At 39.1% G+C, this 24,008-nt stretch overlaps 1 protein-coding gene across 3 annotated transcripts in view; it reads left to right on the top strand.

The window, feature by feature from the left end:
• Positions 1-24,008, top strand: part of UBAC2 (UBA domain containing 2) — a 151,187-nt gene that overhangs the window by 46,741 nt on the left and 80,438 nt on the right. The window lies entirely within an intron of this gene.

The following is a 24,008-nucleotide window of genomic DNA, read 5'->3' as shown; positions in this document are numbered from 1 at the left end:
CATAGTGGCTGTAGTTCATAATACCGTATTGCATATTTGAAAGTTACTGAGAGAATAGATCTTAAAAGTTCTCATCAGGAGTTTTAGGGTTGGTGAACACACGGAGATTCAGGGAGAGTCGAGAGTGACTCACTTGGAGAGAGCATGGAAGCTCCATGTCCTTTCCCTATATCTTGCCCTATGCATCTCTTCCATCTGGCTGGTCCTGAGTTACATCCTTTTATAATAAACTGGTAATCTAGTTACAGAAAAAGTTTCATCACAAGAAAAAACAGTTTTGTAACTTTGTATGGTGATGGATGTTAATTAGACTTATTGTGGTGATCATTTTGCAATATATACAAGTATTGAATCATTCTGTTGTACACCTGAAACTAATATAATCTTTCATGTCAATTATACTCAATAAATATAAAATAACAAGAACATAATTCACTGTAGTAGATTATTATACTAGTGAAATAAACTATTTGTAAAACGAGGAGGTGTTTTTCCTATATAATCTAAATAATTGCTTTTGCTTATGAACAAAGAATATTTTTAAATTTTTGAAGTATATATACTTCCAGAAAATACTTTATAAATACTTAAAATTAAAGAGAAACAGAATGAAAAAAATCTTGACAAAATTAAAATTTAGGGTTAAAATGACTAGACCCAAATAATGAGTTCGTAGAGAGGGTGACATCTTTGAAACATTTGTAAAATAAAGTATCCAAAATAATTTCTATTTTTCATATATTACTAACAATTCTTATAGAACTTTAATATGAACTGTTTAAGCTTCCATGTTCAGGATATTTTTCCCTTTCTGAGTGAGCCCATCAGCAGTTTAATTGGCTTTGCCTGCAGTCGCGTGGTTAACCATTAGATGGCAGTGTTAGGCAGAATTTGATAAAAACGAAATTTACTCTGAAAGTTATTAAATGGGACTCAAATGGTGAAATAGTTTTGTAATCAAAAAATACTAGAGAGATATTGTGGTTTATACAAACAGCTTGAACAGTTTGGATACCCTGTGACTGTCTTTAGAGCGTATATACAGTAGTTAGAATTTAAAATGGGTATTGTATATGTGTGTTTATTTATTCCTAAATTACATGGCAAATTATTTCAGACACCATTGGTATAACAATTGTGACAATCCTATGATAAAAACGTAAGAATAGGGTTTCCCTGGTGGCACAGTAGTTGAGAGTCCGCCTGCCGATGCAGGGGACACGGGTTCGTGCCCCGGTCCGGGAAGATCCCACATGCCGCGGAGCAGCTGGGCCCGTGAGCCATGGCCACTGGGCCTGCGCGTCCAGAGCCTGTGCTCCGCAACGGGAGAAAAAACCTAAGAATAATTTTAGGTTCTGATTATGAGTGCGCTCAATATAGCACAATTTCAAATTTATAATTATGCAAGATGAAGTAATACCCTACTTGGTCCCAATGCTAATCGTAAGAAAAAAAATACTGTTATCTGGGCTAACCAAAGAGCAGAGATTTTTGTCAAAGGGATACAGTAATATTGTTTTACGTTTTGTTTCTCTGAAGTCTTATATGAGGCACAAGCTATATTTTTACCAGAATGCACATGTATGTAAAAGTTAATAAGAAAACTCTTGGAATTTAACAGAGGTGATAATATAATACCATGTTATAGTCATCAGCTTTTATTTTCCCAAATAATGTACCTTAGCTGATTGTTGGGCACAGAATTGAGTGGTAGATTTTAATGCCTACTTCTAGCATTTTTATACAATATCCAAGGGTATAGGTATCGGCAACAAATAGAATATTTTCAAAGCCCATAAACTGAGGAAGTAGGAGATAAGAGTTTGCCCTAAGACAAACTATATAGTTTCTATATATATTTAGAAATTGATGGTTGATGGTGTGGACATAATAGCCTTCCAAGGAAGGATAAAAATAAGGAACAGGAAGCTGAACTGTGAAGGGTGATTTTTACTATACTGTCTGTGTACTTTTTATAACTTAGAAAATGTTCTAATGTTTTATCTAAGTTATTTTTTGAAAAGTCAGTTTTAGTCGTTTTTTTAGGAAATGAAGGAATAATTTCCACAGTAAGGAAAGGAATACCTTGACACTCCCTTGTATTATAAGGTAACACTTAGTAGTGTTTGAGCGTGCATGTATATATGCATGAATGAATGAGAGAATTCTACCTCATCTCTTGGAAGAATGATCAGCTTCCTCTGATTTCCCCATTTCTTCATTCAACACATTTATTGAGAACCTGCTTTGTGGTAGACAGTATGTGTTCCGGGCTCTGAGGTTCCTACACTGATCAAAACAGACAGTCTTTCTCATTGACTCTGAATTATAATCGGGGATAGTATGCAGTAAACAATATAGTATAATATATAGTATGACGGGTGATGATATATGCTGTGTAAAAACAATTCCACCTGTCAGCCAGCAGCGGGAAAGGGAATACCAGGGTGCAAGCAGGGTCGCAGTTTCAAACAGTATGGTCAGGAAAGGCCTCGGTGAGTGGGTGACATGTGAACGAGGACTCAAGGGGAGGGCCATGTGATCTGGGGCGGGGGGCGGTCGGGGCGTGGGGGGCGTTGTATTCCAGGTGTAGGGAACTACCAGCGCAAAGGCCCTCAGCTGGAGGCCTGACTCAGGCAACTGTGTAGCTGGAGCAGAGTAGGTGGGGGGAGGGGATAGTAGGAGGTGAAGTCGGGGTAGGTAGGAGAGGTCACCAGGCTTTACAGGCCTTTGTACCAGCTTTAGCTTTTACTCGGCGAGCAATAGGGAGCCATTCATGATTCTTTGGGAGATGGAGGCATATTGGGCTATACTGGGTTTTTTTTTTTTATTATGGTTCCTATTCCTGTAAAAAAGCGTGTAATCGTTTTGCCCATTTACACATTGTTCTGGTACTTGTAGTTCTCATATGACCAAATTCTCCCTTAGGGCATTCTGTTATTGCATCTTGTAGTTTGTGATTTTTCATTGTGAACTTATTTTTTTTTTAATTTATTTATTTTATTTATTTTTGGCTGCGTTGGGTCTTCGTTGCTACGCGTGGGCTTTCTCTAGTTGCGGCGAGCGGGGGCCACTCTTCGTTGCAGTGTGTGGGCTTCTCATTGTGGTGGCTTCTCTTTTGTTGCAGAGCACGGGCTCTAGGCGTGCGGGCTTCAGTAGTTGCAGCACACAGGCTCAGTAGTTGTGGCTCATGGGCTCTAGAGCAGATGCTCAGTAGTTGTGGCACACCGGCTTAGTTGCTCCGCGGCACATGGGATCTTCCCGTACCAGGGCTCTAACCTGTGCCCCCTGCGTTGACAGGTGGATTCTTAACCACTGTGCCACCAAGGAAGTCCCGGCAAATGTTATTTAAATTTAAAAAATTTTTCAATGGTTCCTTGCTAGTATATAGAAATACAATTGATTCTTTTTTTCAAGTAAGATTTATTCCAGGAATACTGATATATAGTTCAATGTAAAGATATCGATACCTATTAGCATATATCATGTATTTCATTACATCAGTGGGTCAAAAGCAGCAAAAATGATCATTTTACAATTCAAATATAACCAAGTCATGGCCATGCTTAAAACAGAAACCTGGCTTTCTATTGCTTTTTTTTTTAAATTGTGGTAAAACCCACATAATATAAAATTTATCATCTTAACCATTTAAGTGTGCAGTTGTCTTGTTAAATATATTCACATTGTTGTTCAGCAGATCTTCATAACTTTTTCATCTTGCAAAACTGAAACTACACCCATTAAACAGTAACTCCCCATTTCCTACTCTCTTTTCAAGCCTTTGTACCCAGCATTCTACTTTCTCACAGAGCTGTTCTAGTAGCTGTTTTTTTTGGAGATCCTTTAGGATTTTCTCTGTAGATATTCACGTTGTCTGAGAATAGACATTTTTGTTTCTTCCTTTCCAATCTGTAAGCCTTTTATTCATTTTCTTGCCTTATTCCACTGACAAAGACAATCCAGTATGATGTTGATTAGGTAGAGAGGGTTGACATCCTTGTCTTATTCCAGGTCTTAGGAGGAAAACATTCGGTCATCATTAACCATGTTAGCAGAGATATTTCCTAGATACTCTTTATCAGTTTGAGGAAGTCTCTTTTAGTTTATAGTTTGCCTAGAGTTCTTTACCTTGAATAGACTGAATTTTGTCAAAATTGTTTTGCATCTGTTGATATGGTCTATGGTTTTTCTTATTTAGACTGCTTTATGGAGAATTACATTTATTTTTGAATGTTGAACCAACCTTACATTCCTGTGATAAGCTCCACTTGATGTATTATACCTTTTATATATTTCTAGATTTGATTTGCTAATATTTTGTTGAGAATTTTTGTGTGTATATTCACGTGTAACATCGGTCTGTAATTTTCTTGTAATATCTTTGTCTGGTTTTGGTATGAAGTTAGTGCTGGTCTGGGACATGTTGCCTTCTGTGCATTTTCTTGAAGTGTTTGTGTAGGATAAGTATAATTTTTTTCCTAAATATTTCGTAGATTTTGCCAGTGAAGCCATCTGGGCCTGGAGTTTTCTTTTTTGGTACGTGTTTTTGTTTTATTCCTCTATGAATTCAGTTTCTTTTACATATTAACAAGTCAGAAGAACTATGCGGATGTTTATATACACACAGATGTTTATACACACACGGATTTTTTTGTAGGTTTACTTATAATTACAAAAACTTGGAAGCAACCAAGATGTCCTTGAATAGGTGAATGGACAAACTGTAGTATATCCAGACAATGGAATTATTCAATGCTAACAAGAAATAAACAAGCCATGAAGAGACATGGAGGACCCTTAATGTATATCACTAAGTGAAAGAAAGCAGTCGGAAAAGGCTACATGCTGTATGATTCCAAATATATAACATCTGGGGAAAGTCAAAACTATGAGAACAGTAAAAAGATCAGTGGTTGTCAGGGGTTAAGGGGAAGGGAGGAATGATTAGGGAGAATACAGAGGATTTTTAGGTCAGTGGAAGTACTCTATACAATACCAAAGTGGTGGACATATGTTATTATACATTTGTCTAAGCCTATAGAATGTCTGCCAAGAGTGGCCCATAATGTAAATTACGAACTGAATGATAATTTTATGTCAGTATAGGTCCATCAGTTTTTAACAAATGATGATGCGGAGGCTATGCATGTGTGTGGGATATCGCTGTGCCTTCCTTTCAATTTTGCTGTGAACCTAAAACTGCTCTAGAAAGAATAGTCTTTACAAGAAAACAAAAAACAGTTTCAGTGATTCTTCGCAACTTTCACTTTTCAGTGTCATAGATTTTTGCTTCTATCATTATTTCCTTCCTTCTGCTTGCTTTGAGTTAATTTGATCCTCTTTGTCTACTTTCTTAAAACAGAAGTCTAGACCATTGATTTAGACCTTGCTTTTCTAATATTCAATATTAGATGTATTCAATACTTTACAGTTCTCTTTATGCACTGCTTTAGCTGCATCCCACAAGTTTTATGTTGTTTTTATTTTCATTCAATTAAAAAAATTTTCCAACATCCCGTATGACTTCTTCTTTAATTCATGGAGTATTCAAAAAAGTTTTTAATTTCCAGGATTTTCCAAATACATTTCTGGTATTGAATGCTAATTTAATTCTGTGTAGTCAGAAAACCTACTTTGTACGATTCCAATTCTTTTAAGTTTGTTGAAGTTTGTTTCTTGGTCTACCTTGCTGAATATTCCAAATGCACTTAAAAAGTGTGTGTATTCTGGGCTTCCCTGGTGGCGCTGTGGTTGAGTCCGCCTGCTGATGCAGGGGACACGGGGTTCGTGCCCCAGTCCAGGAAGATCCCACATGCCGCGGAACGGCTAGCCCCGTGAGCCATGGCCGCTGAGCCTGCGTGTCCGGAGCCTGTGCTTCGCAGCGGGAGAGGCCACAACAGTGAGAGGCCCGCGTACCGCAAAAAAAAAAAAAAAATGTGTGTGTATTCTGATGTTATTGGATAGTGTGATCTATGAAAGTCAAATTAGGTCATGTTGGTTGATGTGTTTTTTTATGTTTTCTGTATCCTGAGTGGTTTTCTGTCCACTTGTTTTGTTAGTTACAGAACAAGGAATGTTGAATACTTGAACTACAATTGTGGGTTTGTCTATTTCTCCTTTTTGATCACCCTTAACTTCAGCTTTCTGTAGTTCCCTCTTAATTCTTAGTGGGGTACTCTTTCTTGTCTTTTTTTAAAAAATTTATTTACTTTTATATAGCAGGTTCTTACTAGTTATCTATTTTGTACATGTTAGTGTATATATGTCAATCCCAATCTCCCAATTCATCCCACCCTCCCCCTGCCCCCCGCTTTCCCCCCTTGGTGTCCATACGTTTGTTCTCTACATCTGTGTCTCTACTTCTGCCTTGCAAACAGGTTCATCCGTACCATTTTTCTAGATTCCACATACATGCGTTAATATATGATATTTGTTTCTCTCTTTCTGACTTACTTTACTCTGTATGACAGACTCTAGGTCCATGCACCTCACTACAAATGACCCAATTTCGTTCCTTTTTATGGCTGAGTAATATTCCATTGTATATATGTACCACATCTTCTTTATCCATTCATCTGTCAGTGGGCATTTAGGTTGCTTCCATGACCTGGCTATTGTAAATAGTGCTGCAATGAACATGGGGGTGCATGTGTCTTTTTGAATTATGGTTTTCTCTGGGTATATGCCCAGTAGTGGGATTGCTGGGTCATATGGTAATTCTATGTTTAGTATTTTAAGGAACCTCGATACTGTTCTCCATAGTGGCTGTATCAGTTTACATGTGGAGTACTCTTTCCACGAGTATTTTCACAGTGTGTGGCAAAGCTTTGAGTCCTTGTATACATAAAGATATTTTTTCGTTTGCTATCACTTTTAAATAAGTTGGATATACAAAATTTCTAGGTTGAAGTTCTCTTTCTTCAATATTTTTAATAGTATCACTGTACTACCTTATTGAATCCCGTGTCTTTTGAGAAATTTGAGGTTGATCTTATCGCTTTGTCAATTGTTTATTCTTTGCCTTTGGAAGTTTTTAGAATTTCCCCTTGTCTTTCTTAAATATCACCATAATGTGTCTACGTGTACGTTATTTTTATCTCAACTGTATAGCTAAGAGACCTTTAGTTGAAATATGTGTGCCTTCTTAAAATGACTTATGGTTTTTTTAAACGTGTTACCTCCATGTCTTCTCCCTGTTCAGCCTCTTGTGCTGACTTCTGGTAGGATCCCTTAGTTTATTTTTCTAGCTTGGTAATTTGTTCTTCACCTGTATTTGTCCCATCTGTTAAGTTTTTCATATTTAATGTTTCCACGTAGTCTGATTTCATATTTTTAATATTTTCTCTGATATTAGTATAGATATTAATACATATTATAACTTGGGGTTCATCTGTTATAAAAATTCTGCTTTCATTAGTAATATTGTTCAGTTTGTTCTTTCTCTTTCGTTGTGATTGTATTCTAAGGATGCCTAGTTAGTTTGGCCTCTGAACTTGTGCTCCCCTGAGGCGTATTAAACATTTTGGCAATGTCAGAGCAGATCCCTGGGGCAGTGAGCCCCCGCAGGATAGAAAACCCAGTCACCACAGAGCCCGTTTGTTACCCATTCCTGTTTGCTGACATCCCATCAGGCATGCAAGCTAGTTGGGGATTCACCTTCAAACTCTTAGAAATAAACAATATTGAGAGGAAGCAGGTTTTTTAATATGGTCATTTGTCTGAGTGGGGAAGGGAGGATGTAAAGGAAGAAATAGGTGAGGGAATGCTACCTCTTGTCACCAGTACCAACCTTGCAGTGTTGCTGTTGACAGATTGAGTGGAGATCTGCTTATTAATACTTTGTGACAGTTTGTGATGAGGTGCTTTCATCTCTTTTGGTTCTACACCTGGTGGACCCTGTCAATCAGGGAAGTCAGACATTCTCGTTTTGAATTTTTCCTGAATTATTTTGATTATTTCCCTTCTATTTTCTTGGTTCTCTCTTTCTGAAAAATCGTACTATCCAGGTGTTCAGCCTCTTGGACGAGTCTAGTTTTAATCTTTTTTTTTCTCTTCTCTCCTTTTTCTTTCTGTCTTTTTGTTCTCCTTGCTAGGAGATGTCTTGGGCTCTGTCTTCTAATTCTAATTATCATTTTAATATAAACTTTTATTGAAGTACAACATGTACATGGAAAAGTGTACATATCCTAAGTTTGGAGCCTACTGAATTTTTACAAAGTGACACCCTTCTAAACACTATCCAGATGGAAAAATAGAACATCACCTGCCTCCTAAAAGATGCACGTGTGCTGCCTCCCAGTCACTACTTCCTCCCCGAGGTCTGTCCTGACTTTTAGCCCTGTTCTAATTTTGTCTGGCTTTGACCTCTATATAAGTGGAAATGTGGACTGCTATACCTAGTGCCTTTCTCTCAATATCATCTTGATGTTGCTGTACTTTGCAGTAGTTCGTGCTTTATTTATCCTTGTAGAGTGTGTTTTGTTGTATGAATTACTGCTGTTTATTCATCCTATTGTTGATGGACATTGGTATTGTTTCTGATTTGGGATGATTATAGACACTGTTGCTGTGAACACCCTTGAACATGTCTGTCTTTTGTTGTGTGTATGTATACATTTCTGTTGGGTGTACACCTAGGAGTTGAAAGCTGAATTGTAAGGGGTACATATGTTTAGCTTTGGCAGATGCTGCCAGTTTCCCTGTGGGTCAGGAGTTTGGGAGCAGCTTAGCCGGGTGACCCTGGCCCTGAGTCTGTCATGTGGTTGGAGTCAGAATGCCAGCAGGGACCATGGTGGTTTGGAGGCCTGACTCGACTGGAAGACCCTCTTCCAGAGTAGCGCACTCACATGGCTGTTGGCAGGAAGCCTCAGTTCCTCACCACGAAGCTGCCTGAGTGTCTACGTGACCTGACAGCTGATTCCCCCAGCGCAGGAGTACCAAGAGAGTTAGCAGTCCTTTTCATTCCAGTCATTCTAGTGGATGTGTAGTGATATATTATTGTGGTTTTAGTTTGTATTTCCTTTATGACTAATGACATTAAGTACCTTTTCGTCTATTGAGTACCTTTTAAATATTTTTGCTATTCTAGTTTTAATTTCCATTAGTTCTTTTTTACTTTTTCAATATTCATTTTTGCTGGCATCCTGTTTTTGTTTCATAGATGTAGTCTTTTTTCTTGTATCTTTTATGATATTAAGGATAATCCTCCCTCTGCCTCAGGGTTTTCATTTCCCTGCACAGTTTGTTTCTTCTGAGTTCCTTTTTTCCTCCTTGTTTTCTGCTTTTGATGTTAGGGGCTTTCCTTAAATATCTCTGAGCCTTTGGTTACCTGTTTATATTTAAGAGCCAGTTTCTAAAAAAGCTGATTGAAAAAATGGATTGTGTGCGAGGGGCTGAATGACCCTTATGGACTTCATGGTAGGGTCCCCTCGTTGGGATGTTCCACTGTGAACTCGCAATATCAGGGTCTATAAATATATGCCTTTTTTTCCCTCATGAACTGTCAGATTCCTCAGGGCATGCTCTTCAGCCTACTACCTGTAGGGTGTAGGTCTGGGAGTCTCAACATTTCATACATAAACTTTGATTTCCAGTACTGTATTTGTATTCTTAACCGTGCATAGGAGTCCCCTAGTCGCAAGGCCCTCCTTGTTACCATTTCTAGATAATAACCCCACCCCGAGTTTTCTGCCGGGACGGAGAGGGGCAGTCAGCAGGTGGACAGAGTGCTGGGAGGGGATCAGTGCCCTGACTGCCTCTTCGCAGTTCTGGAAAAACTCGGTGCCACTGATCCTGCAGCCCTTGGGAAGCTTGGGTGTTAATCAGTTTGCATCTCAGATTTCACCGTGGCTGCTTTAGTGTTTAGTTTTCTCAGGTTTGCCAAGTTAGTTACTACTCTACTCTTCTCACCCAATCCCAGCAGCTGTGAGCATCTTTTCAAGGCTGTTCTCTATTTCTTTGCACAAATTGTGTTTTAGGCATCTCCACACCGGTCACTTGTAATCTGCTGGAGTGCTGGTGGGAAAGGAGCAGGGAGGGGCCTGCTCAGTCTCAGGATCTGTCTACAGGAATTTATTGTTCTTCTCACTTTTGCAAATACCCAGTTTCCAGCAGGATAAATTTCCTGTTAGTCTTATCATAGAGGGACCTTTCCTGATGTCCTTGATGATCAGATTATATGTTTGACATAGGTCTAATTCTGCCTCATGACATTGCAAAGGATAAAACTTTTTAGGACTGGACACAGCCAATTCAGGAGGCTAAGAAACAAATATTACGGTGCTGCCATATTTATTTGGTGGACAGACTTGGTTATTTAGACCTATTTTTAAAAATCAGTCATAGATATTTAATGTAATTCTTTCTTAATTTTGTTGCTCTAAATGAGACTTTCATTTGGACCCCACTGTTACTGTAGTAACAGTTGGTACCAAGAGGTAGTGTTAACTTTTAATCTCAAAAGTGCTAAGGGATTGAGTTCTCTCCAGCTGAGGGCCAATTGGAGAGTAGCAGCACACCTATAATCATCTGTGGGCATCTTGAACATCAACCGTTGGGATATTTTAAGGGAAGTGGGTATTGTGGGCAGAGTTAACAATAAGTGACAGTTAGCTTTGTAAGTTACTTGTCCCTCTGGTTTGAACTTGGGCTAAATATTCAACACGTGAATAATCATCACAGCTTGAATAATGTCCAGTGCCTTTACTTTAGAAGTAAAGTGATATTTCTCAAAGATAGAGCTGCCAGGGCCTCCGGATTTGAAGTGATCACATTAGTGTGTTTAGATTAATTAGATGAGTTGAACTAATAGATATTTCAAATATCTTATCTCCTTTGATTCCCATTTTAGAAAGTACTTTGTGAAATTGGTATGATTATCTCATTTTATTGGTAAGAAAACTGATTCTCAGAGAGACTAAGAAATCTGCCAATCTTGACATATAAGTCAGTTGGAATTTTGACCTAGATTACTCCACTCTAAAAATAGAATGCCTCGTAATCAAGATAAAGCAATGGAAGTTGACAGGCTGCTAGTTCATCATGTTTATCAGTCTGCAGAGGATTATGTTTCTGAGTGTTGGTCACAGCAAAGATGTAGACATTCTTTCCTTAATGAGTCCCTCTTCATAAAGTCTGCTGTTGTGTAGCTAAAGCCTTTGGAACTTGAGCCCTGTTATCCCCCCACTCCTTTTCCCACAATCCCCACTTTCTCCTCTTTCCCCTTCTCTTATCTTCTAGCTTCTGCCCACCCTGCTCCGTTTAGCCTCAGTCCTCCTCTCCCCTCCCAGCAATACCTACTGGTTTGGTTAAACCTACCAGGGATTTTAGGAAGTAAGTACTTTAATGTGGCTGCACAAAAGCGAAGTTGACTAATGAAAGAGAAGTTTCTCAAATCTTTATTTAGAATGAGAGGTGTGAGATAGTAAATAGCCTGGACTCCAGGGCTTCAGGACGGGCTTACAGGACACTTCTCAAAGAAGCTTTCTTTGACCATCCCCACCCTGCAGTTAGGTCACAGTCTCTTGTGATGCGCTTTCTTAGAATATTTCTCGTAACACTTGTCACCGCAGAGATTAAATAATTGTGTAATAGACCATTTAATATCTGTCTCCTACACTAGCATGTAAGCTCTGTGCAAGCGGGAGACCGTGCCAGTCTTACCCACTGATCGTGCCTCAGCATAGTGGCTCCCACATAGTCGGCACTGTGTTGGATGGGTGGGTGGTTGGATGGGTGAACGGATGGCGGGTGGGCAGATAGAGTAAATAAATGAATGAAAAGCCATTGGTCTTTGGATTCCAATTCATCTCCTTTTGTTTGGACTATTGCAGTAGCCTCTCAGCTGTTCTTCCTGTCACCAACTCAAAGCTATCATCTGCACTGTCCCCCCACCTCCGTAATTTTATCTCCAAAAAGATCTTATCTTATTCCTTTACACCTTCATAAAGCTGTGACTTCCTACTGCTGTTTTGTAAAGTTTAACTTGTTAGTGTGAGACACCTCAGAGTTGAGTTCCCACCAACGTTTCCAGCCTCGTTTACTCTCATTCCCCACTTGTGCTCCTCACACCAGCCTAATCACATTATTTACCACCATCTGTCACCCCTTGTCATTTCACGTCTCTGAATCAATTTATTAATAAATCAGACGGTTCTGAGCACAACATCATTTCTCCCCTTTGGCTGGCAAAATTCTGCTTGACCTTCAAGGCTCACCTTGGACATCTCTGCTCTATGAAACCCTACCCCAGCCAGAAGTGATCACGCCTTCCTCTGTGCTCACAGATGACTTTATGCTTACAAGTTACGTATAATATTTATTACTTGGTTTTGTAATTGTTTAACTAATTGACCCCTCTCTCAACGTAGTGCTTTTAGGAACAAAATCTTACTTTCTTTTATCAAAGCTCCCTCAGCGTGGAGCATCTGGGAGACGGCATGGAGCAGTGAAAAGAGGGTTCTTAAACACCAGAGAGACCTGGCTGCGACGGAAATTTTGATCTGCCACATGCTAGTTACTTCAATTTTTCTTTTGTACTAATGCCCTTTCCTTTCTTCTTCTTTTTTTTTTTTTTTTTAAATTATATTTTATTTATTTATTTTTGCTGCGCTGGGACTTAGTTGCGGCACACGGGATCTTCCTTGCAGCATGCGGGCTTCTTAGTTGCAGCATGCGGGATCTAGTTCCCCACCAGGGATAAAACCTGGGCCCCCTGCATTGGGAACATGGAGTCTTACCCACTGGACCACCAGGGAAGTCCCGAATGCCCTTTCCTTTCTTTTCTTTTCTCTTCCTTCTTCTTTTTTTTTTTTTTTTGTAAGTCACCTCAAAGCTGTTACAAGAAAAATGTAAAAAATGAATTTCAAATTTGTGTTCAATGATATGTTTAAAGGATTGAAATGTTGTAGATTTATAAAATCATTCCCAGGATCTTACCTAAAGGAAAACATATAATCCATCCATTCTTATATTCTCAGAATAGCTCTTTTCTTAACCAGAAAGTTCTCAAACTTCCCATCAGTTTAGTTTCCGGGTGTCTAGTGCTGTGTGTCTGATGTCATGCATCAGGAATCAGCACACGCCATGCCTGTCCAGACACTATGCCCACACACTGATGTCACTGTAACCCTTTGTACGGTGAGAACTGTCGTCTTCTTTGAGGAAGCAGGCTCAGAAACCTTGAGCACCATTTTCTGTAAAGTGGTGAAAGAAAAATCATGATGATATTAGAAGATGCATAAGGAAAGGAAGTGGCTTCTGTTACTTCACTTGTGCATTTGACATTGTCTAAGGAATGATTAGAAATGATCAAGGTATTAGTAATATTTGAAGCCCAGTGTCTTCCGAATCAAATTAAGTGGCATAAATGGCGAGTTTCTTACGCTTGGAGATTGCTGGTTGATTGTGAAAGGAGACTCAGGTTTTTTGCACTGCAGGATTTCATTGACAGTTTCAGTGGCCAGAGCATCTTTCCAGGGAACGGATTTAATGTACTGTATCTTGTTTGAAAGACGTTGTAAGCTGTCATCAGAAGCTATGTAAAGCCACACGATCAGTGATTTTATATTTGAATGTGAAGGGCAGCGATACAGTTACCCTAAACCAGAGTTTTCTCAGCCTCAGCTGGCGCTTTTGGCCGCACAGTTCTTTGCCGTGGGGGACTGTCCTTTGCATCGTGGGATGTTGAGTAACACACCTGGCCTCTGCCCCAGATGCCTGTAGCACCCCAGCCCAGTCATGACAGCTAAAAACGTCTCCAGATAGTGCCAGATGACATTTGGGGCTCAAGATTACCCCTGATGGAGGGCCACTGACCTAAACCAAGCTTTTACAGAGCTTATCACCTGTTTTGAAATCCCACACCATGCATGGTGCTGGGTGGTAAACAGAACCTTGAAAAGAGTTGGCGCACACCCTTGAGGAGCCGATGACCTATGAAGCTTGAGATCTTTTGACTAGGTAGAATATTTCTAGTTACTTGACTGAAATAGCTTTGGTTGAGGCTGTTAGTAAAAATTTGTTTCAAAGAAGTTTAACATCTGTTTTCATTTCTGCTTTTGTAAGTTGCTTTGCTACTCAATTCCTGTATTTTAGCTGTCTTCCTCTTAGGACTTAAAATATTTGAGTATATGTCAAAATTTCTAGTTTGGTAGGAAATATGTTTTATTCAAACAGAAGTGAAAATGTTAGTAACTTTAAATTAGGATAGGATGGTGAAAAGTTTAATGTTGTTAATCAGGCTAGATGACAGCAGAGTAGATAATACTGAAGGGAACTCAAAGTCTGGCTCTATTCAATATTCACTTCCTGTTTTTTTTTATCATTGGTTGGAAAGTTGCATCTTATGAAAGATTTTAGATTCAGATCATTGTATTATTCTAAGAAGAAAAATTCAAAATGCTAACCACGCCTTGGTAACCATAGCAAAATATACAACACACAAAAATAATCTCATACTTATTTTAGGGTTGAATTTTTTTGTATATGGTATATGTTGGGTTCTGAAGTATCTAATTTGCTTCTTTTATCTGAGGTCAAAGGAAAAGAGGCTTTCTCAGTTACAAGACACAGGCATACCTGTTAGTTGAAGTAATAGAACCGACTCTGGCTTCTTTAGCGGAAAGGAGGTTTATTATTAAGGTAGTTCAGAGACTATTTGGGAGGGCAAAGATCCGGTCTTTGATGCAATAAAACCATAATTAATACTTAAATTTATCCCCTCCCATAAGCTGATGTTGTTTGGGTATTTAATGTTTAATGTTGGCTTATAGAACATAAGATTCATGAGGGCACCTTGGTCTTTGTTGTTTTCAGCTCTCACATCCTTGTACCTAGAACAGTACCTAGCTCATAGTAGGCCCTTAATAAATATTTTTTGTATAAGTAAGTTACTAGACAGAGGATATGTTCGTTAGTATCAGCAACAACATGGAGAAAAAATACAGTGGTGTTGAAATGTTAAAATTATACATTCTATTGGGAGGGGTTTTTTTGGCAGCAAAACTTATTCTTTTTCTTTAGTTATCTTGACAAATAAATATTGAACGACTCTTTTGTACCATAGAGCCCTGTTTTACATATGTTCCTGATTTAAATGAACATCCACAGCAGTCTTGCAAGAGGAGATATTGATATGGTTGTATCCTTTGTGAGAAAGTGGAGGTTCTGAGGATTGATCGAATCATCAGGGTCACGGCTATTTAAGTGGCAAAGCCTAGATTGAAATTCATGCCTGTCTGACTTTTAGCACAGACATGCCCCTCTGTGCAACACAGCCTCAGTGCCGTTTTCTTTTTTTTTTAGGTTAAAAAAAAAATCTAGTTAATGGTCACCTGTTCATTCTATTAGAAAGTAATTTGTGTGTATAGACTCATCAAACTGAGGCTTCCTATTTGGATTTTCAACTACAGTGTCGCAAATGTTTATAAAAGTAAATGTTAGTCTCTAAAGACAATGTTTATGATTGCACTCAAATTTTGCTGCTAAAATGAGAAGTACAAAAATAATCCCCCATGGAATGGGATCTGAAAAAGCACTATGAAGTACTTCAGTTATTTAGCTCTTAATATTCATTTTAATTTAATAGACAGAAAAAAATCTGTGCTGTTTCTCTTCAGAGCTTCCGAGTGCTGCCACTGTGTTTTATACTTTTAAAAAAAATTCTGAAATAATTCAGGCCTTATACGACAGTTACAGGAATAGGACCCTAAACCCAGATGCCCTAGTTATTAATGTTTTTTACGTTTGCTTTATCATTTTCTCTCTATGTACACATGGTATTTTTTCTGAATCATTTGAGAGCAAGTTGGAGATGTAATGCCCCTTTACCTCTGAATACATCAGTATGTATTACCATAAAATTGGCAATTATCCAGTTTTGTCACAAAAAAGAAAAAAAAATCTGGTCCATGGGACATCTCAGAATTACATCTTATGTTTAGTTGTTATGTCCCTTTACTCTTTAATCTAGAACAGTCCTCATTCTGTCTTTGTCTTTTGTGTTCTTGACATTTTGAAGAGTATGTTAGTTACTTTATAGAAGGTGGTACTTATTTTAATAATGTGGTAAAATTAAAGATTTTGAAGGAAGCATTAGATGAAAATAATTTGTACTTCCCTTGTTTTTTTTTGGTATAACCTGTTAAAGATTTTTATTATGAGAAATTTCAATCACAGAAGCAGAGAGAATAATAAAATGAGCCCTATTACCCAGAATTAATCATTAACATTTTTGCTCCCCTTCCTTATTCTTATTCTCTTCCCCTAAAAACTAAATACTTTTAAGCATTTTGCGGCAATTTCTAGACATCGTAATATTCCATATTTAAGTAAGGTCTAAAAAGTAACAACGTTTGCTTATATAAACATATTACTTTAACCTAACAAAATTATTTATAATTCCTTAATATTATATACTACCAAAACTATATTCAAATTTCTCCTATATTCATTTTTTCTCTTTGCAAAAGCCCTTTACATTTGGTATTGCATTTGGTTGTGATAGCTGTTAAGTTTCTCTCTCTCTTTTTAATTAGACACTCCTTCCTCCCTTTTGGTAGAATAATATTTTTTATGGTATAGTGCATATGCCTGGATTAGCTTGCTCATTATCTTTTCCAGGGTCCTCTTAGTGTATATCCACATAAAGCAGAGGTTGGAAAGCTGGATGCTGTCTCTCCTAAAGTCCCTTGCATCCAGAGTGCTGCCTGTGATTCAGGTTCTTGTATGGTGCTTGAGTTCAGTGTGAGCTGAGGCAGTAGCATATGAGATGCCCATTTTGCTGGTCCATTTCTACAGACCCAACAGGGCCCTGGAGGTTACAGTGTTCAGACAACTTCCTGATCCCTAGACTCTGTTGAAATGACGTAATGACTTCCTGATTCCCAGCATCCTGAATGTGGCAGAGGAAGCAGTCTTCATGGTAGACCAGTCCTTATGTGTTGTTCCAGGAGCCTGTTCCTGGACGCGAAGCCTGGATCTGCCCTTCTGGCCCTTTCAGAAATTTCACAAACACCTAGGTCTGTATATTAAATCTTTTTCTGCCCCAAACAGCTGGAGAGGTTTCTATTATCTGTAAGTGAAACTTGACTGACAGAACTGGTAATCAAAAGAACATAACTTTTATCTTTGACTTCAAATGTATATGTACAAAGCAACGTACCTGAATCTGAAACATTCAGATTTGAACTGGGATGTGGTTTAAGGGAAAGGAAGCAGCTCTTTGCCCGTGTGTGTGTGTGTTTATGAAGCCCTGACAATCTTTTCATGCAGATTCCTGGTGTAACCTGTTCTTTGCTGGTGACTTTGTCAACAAAAGCCATCTCTTACTAGGACTTCTTGTAGGTCTGTTGACACCACCCTCCCCTGTGCTCCTAGGATATGAATGTGGCCCCGTGTATCCCATTCCTGTCTTCCCATATGACTTGGGTTGTGCAGCTAACTGGTGAGAGATGGAGACCAGCAGCCGTGTGACCTCCACCTGCCTCTGCCTCTCAGTCCCCTGTGAATCCATTCCTGAATTTCTGCTTCCACCCCTGATGTAACAGCAGTATGGGAAATGTGTTGGGGACTGCACTTACCATTTTTTAAAATTTATTACAGAAAATTTCAAACATACATGAATGCAGAGAGAATAATATAATGACTACCACGTACCCATCACCTTATCAGCATTTTGTCAAACACACAAACTTCAAATAATTTGACAACTGGATCCCTAATGGTACACTTTTTTTTCTTTCTCTTTTCCATTTTACTATTTGCTTTCTAAATTCTTCATGGCCAAGACCTACGGTATCTCTCAGCCCTGCCCCTGCCTTCAGTTGACCGGCCTCTCCGTGGCTCTCTCCCCCTGGGGTCTCTCCCTCCTCCCAGGGTTTCCCCTCCCTGGGTCTCTGGGGACCTGAGTGCGTGGGTTCAGGCACCATCATAGGCCCCGTCTCAGGTAGAGCCCTTACCCTGTGTTGGGACTCACAACAGGGACTGCATTGAATTATAATATATGATAGACCAATAATATTGTTTGCATTGATTTTTTTTAAACTCTAACACAGGCAGTAACCCCATATATTTTCACTACATATTAAAAAAAAAAAGCAGATGTTTCACTGTAGGACTTAAGGGGGAAATTGTGGAACTGAAGTCGTAAGAACACATCAAAATATTACTTTTTTTAGAGTAGGATTAAAACCTTTTGCAGACTTTGTGTAGTTTCATTCTGACACACTTTTTTTCTTCTCAACCTGCATGGGAAAAATCATTCTTACAAGATATGGAAAGAGAAATAAATGTTCTCACACTCTGAGAAAACTGTTAAAAGCCTGTCAAAAATTACTTGAGTTCTTGGTTCAGATCCATTGTGGTAGGTACCACATGAGACAGAAGGTGGTGCGGTTCCTGCCCAGGAGTGACTTGCAGTTCACTCAAGTAGGCAAGACAGCTGAAGATCACTGTTAACAACAAGAAGCAACGTAGTAAGTGTGCAAATAGAGAAAGCAGGTCTTTACAATTTGGGGGGAAGATAAACTATTGAAACATCATAGCATGTATTTTCCCATGTACAGACCCTCTTATACAGTTTCTTCCTTCTAACAATTACAGTGCTGCAGAGATTTCTCTAAGTTTGAAGAGTCTGGATATGCATTATCTGGGATAAATTAAATAAATGAGAGTAGTCCTCTGTAGCTTCCTTGTATGTGGAAGAAGAAGGAAAGCTAGTGGCACTCCTCTTATATTTTCAACAGAAAACTTTCTTTTTGGAAAAGAAATCTTGGCTAATTTAAATGTCATTCCAGTTTCTGATTTCATGTATTTTCCAGGATTAGTATTTCAGTACTGAGCATCTATTAGTTATCTGTTACTGCCTAACAAACTACAACACACAAAAATAAAACCTCTCATCCCCATACTTGAATAGTACTAATCATAAAGTGTCCTCCGCTAACATTTGATGACCTGTAGTCAACATATATATTTTTGAGCATTATCTCTATGCAAGGTGCAGTGCTCGGAGCTACCCAGGATAGGAAGAAGTAAAAGTCAGGGTCTCTGCCCTGATGGAGTAAATGTTTCAGCTGAGGGATATAAGAGTGATGCACGTGAAATAACAGACCCTGGGCTGTTTGATGGTTAGCAAAGAGCATACATATTCTGGAGTGCCGTTATTTCGTTGATAAGATAACGGAAATCTACAAAGGCTGAAAGATTGGTGATGAAAGAGGTGATGTAGCTGACATGCAGTCAAACCAGAACCAGGTTTCCAGGCCAGTGTATTTTTTCTCTCCCTTTGTTTTCAAGATAATATTTGTTTAAAGTTAAAACTATGTGGCATAGGCTGTATAAAAGCCAAATAAGTTGAGGAAAGCGAAGATGCGTGGCTTTGAGTAGTCAAAGGAGAATTAAAGGAGCAGGTATGATTAGACTATGAGTGTAAAGAATAAATGGCAGAAGCAGAATAATCCAACCAGGAGAACCAAATATTTGTTATATTCACAGCACAGACCAACTATACTATCTTGAAAGGTACATGTTGGGCAGTGGAGGGAAATGAGGTTGCAGAGGCTTGAAAGTGTGGGAGAAGAATTTGGACTTCATGTGGTAGTCCATGGGGAAATACTCTCAGTCCTAGAGCGTGAAATGACACGATGAAACTGGGATTAAGGAAGATTATGTTTGTTTGCCGGGAGAACTGCATCGTGTGTGCATTTTTCTTTTCTTACACTCATTGTATTGGTCAGTTGCATTCTAAGTAGGTTAAACACTGTGTTGATCAGAGGCTAGCCTGTGTTGTGGCCACAGTTAACCCTGAAATCTCAGTGGCTGAATACATAAATGCATTTCTTATTTGCGCTACTTGGCCAACACAGGTGGATAGCGTACAGGGGTGGGGAGTTCTCCATTTACTCGTTCAGGGACCCAGGCTGACCAAAGGTCCCACCACTTAGAACCTCGCTGGTCGCTGTGGCAGGAGAGAAGAGCAGTATGGAAGCTCCATCGCTGCTCTCCAGAGCTCCAGCCTGGAAGTGAGTGACCTATATCATTTTTGCCCCCAACCCATTGGCCAGAGGTAGTCATGTGCACCCCCAAAGGGAAGTTGAGGATATTCGAGCAGTAAGTGTCTCTTCCAAGGCTCTCTGAGGACCTGGGCATATAATTCTACTTGCTTAAGAGAGACAGTGTAGTGATTAAGAGTGACAGACCCTGGAGCCGGACTGCCAGAGTCTAGAGCCTGCCTCTCCACTTACTAGCTGTGTGGATCTGGGCAATTTACTGAACTTCTCTGGAGCATAATTTCCTCATCTGTAAAACAAGGATAATAATGGGACAAGCCTCACAGAATTATTATGAGGCTTGATTATATATAAATTGCTTAGAGCATTATGCCATGTAATTGTTAGGAATTATTTAGTATTGCTGTTATTATTATTATTATTTTTTTTTTTTGCGGTACGCGGGCCTCTCACTGTCGTGGCCTCTCCCGTTGTGGAGCACAGGCTCCGGACGCGCAGGCTCAGCAGCCATGGCTCACGGGCTCAGCCGCTCCGCGGCATGTGGGATCTTCCCGGACCGGGGCACAAACCCGTGTCCCCTGCATCGGCAGGCGGACTCTCAACCACTGCGCCACCAGGGAAGCCCATTGCTGTTATTATTAATCTGCTGGCTTCCACTATAGTACCTGAAAGGAAGGTTAAAGTTTCTGATTCCAGTTGATGGGACCAGTGGGAAAGAAGTTGTAGTAATTTAGGTGTGTGATGCCAGCATCCGGACTAGGATGATGATTTGGGACAAAGAAAAGACGAGCAAGAGTGAGTGCAAGAGGAGAAAACCCAAGCAGGGTTCACTGGCCAAATACCGTGGATGAGAGAGGATGATCAGGTGTGGGTGACCCAGAGAATGGAGCTTGAGTTTGCAGAGAAATTAGGGGGCCCCTGTGGAGAAAGACGATAAGCTGAAAGTCTGATGTGGTGATGGGAAGTGTCTGAGGCCTGGGAAGCCACAGGAAGCGGAGGAATGGAGCCATCTCTTAATGAACATGTTTCTGTAGGAGGTGACATCCTTGTGCTCCAAGTCAGGCTACAGGCACTGGGGCCAGTGCCTGTAGTGCACTGGATTGAGTCCCCAGCTCCACGTCTCCGTGGCCTGGCACTCCAGTTTCCTCATCAGCAAAATGGAGAAAAAGTTATACCCACCTCTTAAGGTAATGAGGATTAAATGAGATAATGCCTGTCAGGTGCTCAAAAAAGTGGCACATAGTAAACAGTCAGTAGTCATTCCTTCTCAGCTAATTGAGCTTTTAGTTGAGTAGAAATTTGAGAATTATTTTTTAAGTGACCAGTTCTTGGGAGTTTAACATAAAACAAACTTCCGGTGACATCGGTTCTCATGAGTGCATTTAGTCTTCCCTGGATTCAAAAGAGTGGGCTGTGTTGTCACCAGATCAGCTCTTCATTTTTTCACTCTTACCTGAATAGTCAATGAGCAAATGTTTTTAGCTTTGCAAAGAATAACAAATTACAGTGGGCTAAGAGTGACCAAAATAGACCATTTTAAAGGCTAATTTAAGGTCAATGCTTCCTCTTTTAAAATTGCCTGGTACTTTTTACTGATCGGTAAGAGTCACTGCCCTGGCCTCTTGAAATATAAAATTGTTTTCAAGCAGAACATATTTGTGTATCTAGATTTAAATTGGCTTCTTGGGAAATTAGTTCTGTTCTTTAATATGTCTAGTTTATATTGCAGGGTCTTAGAGGGTCTTTGTCTTCAATTACACAATTACATATTCTCTAGCATATGTAATTAAGCATTTAGAGTGTTTCTTTTCATTTCATTGAAAAATTAAGAACTTCACAGATATTTCAGTAGGGCTTTAGTATTTTGTTAGTAATAGTACAAAACAGGTGCTATTCAATTAGATGGATATCTGAGAGCCTTCTGTGGGAGAGGCTCTGTACCACGTGTTGTGTATATAACCTACGACATTCTCATCCTCAGGGAACTCATAGCCTGAGTTTGTAATCTACCTACTCTTGGTTATTTGTCCTATTTAAGGGTTAGCTAACTTGCTGGCCTATAACGAAACAAGCCTTGTAATACTTTTTTCAGGATCTGTGTGTGATTCAGTTCTGTCTTTTTTATGGCTGGGATATGAAGTTAGGGTTACATTCCTGATGCTGCCTCTAGTTTACCAGGTGCCTTTTCTGAATTTAGGTTTCTTTATAAAGTGTGGGTGATACAGTCTGCTCATCCTGTTTCACAGGATTGTGAAACGGAAGACATTACATACTGCATGGACTATTTTTGTGAACTATTGCACTCTTCATATATACATGATGTCATTTCTAAAATCTAACCTTTACTATACTATACTATCTATTCTGTACTATCACTGAAGTGTCTACATGTTTATACTGACTCAAATTAAGTAGCTTTGAGAGGTTTTTTTAAATTAATCAAATGATCCTTTTAGAAATAAAAATAAAATTATGGAAGAGGTAAATATGGTTAGCTGCCATGTAACTATCAGCTTTCCTAGATGATTTTTCCTAGCTACATGTTATTATTTAAAATTGTTAATAATATATCACCTGACTGCTGGAGAAAATATTTATAGGTTGTGATTTTCAAATAATGTATTATATATAAGGCCACCTCCTTATTTCTGTAACAGAACACAAAATTATACAGCATTGTCCCTGTTCTCCAAGTTTACCTACTACTGAGGGAAATGCATGGGAGATAAACCTAAAGCCAACTAATACTACAAGACCCTGGGAGGGTGCCCCAAGGCCGTGTGTGAACAGTGGCTTCATGAATGAAATAGGAAGTAAGGTCCTTTTGAAGGAGAGCGAATAGCTGAATTGACTAGAATACAGACCTTTTTTTTTTTTAAAAGATTGATTGGAAGTAGGTTTAAAGTTTACCTTCTTGGCAGTATGGCTACTGATGATTGGATAAAATCATTTGCGCAGACTTGTGATATAGTGGAAGAAGGAGGGAGAAAACTACTCATTTCTTTGTCAAGTGACATAGGTATTTACTACCTTGTTTGGAGGATCTTAGGAACTGACCATTAGCACCGAGAGGCCTCTCTTATCTGCTGTGAAACAGCATGTTGGCTTATACATACAATAGTCTATGCTGGAACATAGTCATAGAGCTAGTGTGCCATGAAAATGATCTGAAATTCAGGAAGCTTTGTTTCTGGTTTTCCTTCAGCAACTTTCACAATGGTTTCTCTTTTGGGATCCAACTCAAATGACTACATAAGTGCCACCCTGCATAAAATTTAGTGTTTTGCCCTTTTTTCTCCTTCACTTGGAAATGTTTATTAGATGGAGTGAAGGAGAGGCCCTAAGTTCCTGACTTGCATCCTTGTGGTCTCACCTGTCTCCGTAAGGTGAAACAAGGACCAGTGCCTATTTTTGACAGTGGCTTTTTAAGGTCAGCTAGCTATCTATGAAATTAACAAAATACAAATCAGAAAGCACACAGTAAATGGTGCTGAATCAACCATTAAGATTAGTTTTCTTACAGGATAAAAGTTGAAAATGAGTAAGAGAAGACTTTGAAAGAAAATATTTCCAGGATATAAAGCCTAATAAAAATTTTAAGTATGACTCATGACACAGCATTTCATTTCTTTAGTTCCGTTATCAAACTTGGTATCATTGCTAACATGGATACTGTATTGGGGTAATTTGGGGATTCAATAAAGCAAATTTGAGCTGGCAGATGGGTGATTGTATTTGCAGAGGTCATGCTACTCATAAAAAGGTATTTATTTATATAAAATTTATATATTTATTTATATAATGTTGTAAAGAATCCTGGCTACTCTGAAGTTTATGATTTTGCATTTTACTCCCCATCTTCTTTAGGCAAGTGACAACTACACCCCACTGCTTATCCTCCCTACCCTTTCTGGTAACCGAAACCCCTGAAATACAGATACAGGGTACTGTCAACTTCTGTATAAATAAGAAACCATCCCCTAGGGACCCAAGAAA

Source organism: Pseudorca crassidens, chromosome 18 (assembly GCF_039906515.1).
Source record: "Pseudorca crassidens isolate mPseCra1 chromosome 18, mPseCra1.hap1, whole genome shotgun sequence".
Taxonomy (NCBI): Eukaryota; Metazoa; Chordata; class Mammalia; order Artiodactyla; family Delphinidae; genus Pseudorca; species Pseudorca crassidens.
This window is presented reverse-complemented; position numbering and strand designations above follow the sequence as displayed.